At 48.6% G+C, this 1,180-nt stretch overlaps 1 protein-coding gene across 2 annotated transcripts in view; it reads left to right on the top strand.

Moving 5' to 3' along the window:
- Positions 1-475: 475 nt before the first annotated feature.
- TRIM13 (tripartite motif containing 13) overlaps positions 476-1,180 on the top strand; it is a 19,338-nt gene continuing 18,633 nt past the window's right edge. The window contains exon 1 of one of the 2 annotated variants that reach the window (XM_011988774.1): positions 476-565. The gene's annotated coding sequence lies outside the window, so the exon portion shown is untranslated. The remainder of the gene's footprint in view (positions 566-1,180) is intronic. The other variant, XM_011988767.1, reaches the window with a different exon arrangement.

The raw sequence follows: 1,180 nt of genomic DNA, 5'->3' as shown, positions 1-1,180 counted from the left end.
CTAAATTTAAGTAAGCAACTGGGGTGCAGTTTTGTCACTGACAGTTATGGTGCTGTAGAAAGAACCCATATCTGGAATCTGCCTTTAGCCTCAGCTCTGCCTCGTTTTTTTACCTTGGAAAAGTCACTTCACCTGTTTTCTCATCTATATAGGATGAAGATCATAATTTCTATTACACAGTGTTCTTAAGAGACTGAATGATGGAAATTAAAAGAAGTGTTCTACGAAGGCAAAGTTAGGTTTCTTACAGCAGGAAGGGAGATGCACAGAGAAGTGGGAATCTCAGGAGATGGATGTGGCCAGGGGCTTTTTATGGGGGTTGGGCTAAGCATTATTAGTCAAGAAGCTGAACTGCTATATATGGTAGATCTTGAATACAGTTTCTCCAAAATAACCTATTTCCTCCCCAAACCCAAACTTCCTCAACTGGGATCGAACTCAGTCCTGCAGCATGTTCTGAGATTCTGTACTCGCCTCACTTCCCCCAAGATTGTAAATTTTGGAGGGAGCCATTCCTTCATCATCCATGTTTGCATCCTCCACACCGTTCATAGTTAAGTGCTTAGTACGTTTGCTATTGGGCAAGGTCCTCAAATGCAAGGCGGACGTCAGAAGTCAGGTTAGCGACTGAGTAACTGCTCGTGGTGGATAATTTAAAGTCAATTTGAAAGTTCATCCTTTCCCCCAAAGGCAAAAACAGGCGTTCCTTTTCTTAAAAGAGAATTTTAAACAGAATTGGGTCTCTGGTGTCCAACCTAAAGCCCTCAAAGAAAGAGGGTCACGGTTGGGGGTGGGGGCGATGGGGGATACTGAACCCTCTTCTGGTTGCGCCTTGCCCTGAGCCCCCAGCTAGAACCCTGGCGCGCTCCCAACGCGAATCGGTGACTCCGCAGGCCGCGCAGTGCGGAGGTGCCCGTCCCACCCTCCCCCTTGGGGGGTGCGGGCTCCATCTCCCCGAGCCACTGGGGTCGGCTTCTGGTCTTGAGATGCGGATGAAGTGGTGTGAAGGGTTGGGCTTTTTTTTTTGTTCCTAAAAATGCAACGAACAAAAAAAAAAGTACAACAATCCAAACCCAACCATCTTAATTGCACGGCAGCTTAACTGGGAGACTTTCTTCCCGGGCGGCCCCACCCAGGACGGCGCCGCTTCAGTCGAGCCCACCGTCTGGGCGAACAGCGT

The sequence above is a fragment of the Mandrillus leucophaeus genome, unplaced genomic scaffold, assembly GCF_000951045.1.
Source record: "Mandrillus leucophaeus isolate KB7577 unplaced genomic scaffold, Mleu.le_1.0 Scaffold338, whole genome shotgun sequence".
Classification (NCBI taxonomy): domain Eukaryota; kingdom Metazoa; phylum Chordata; class Mammalia; order Primates; family Cercopithecidae; genus Mandrillus; species Mandrillus leucophaeus.
Note: the sequence above shows the minus strand (reverse complement) of the source record. Positions and strands in the feature narration are given on the sequence as shown.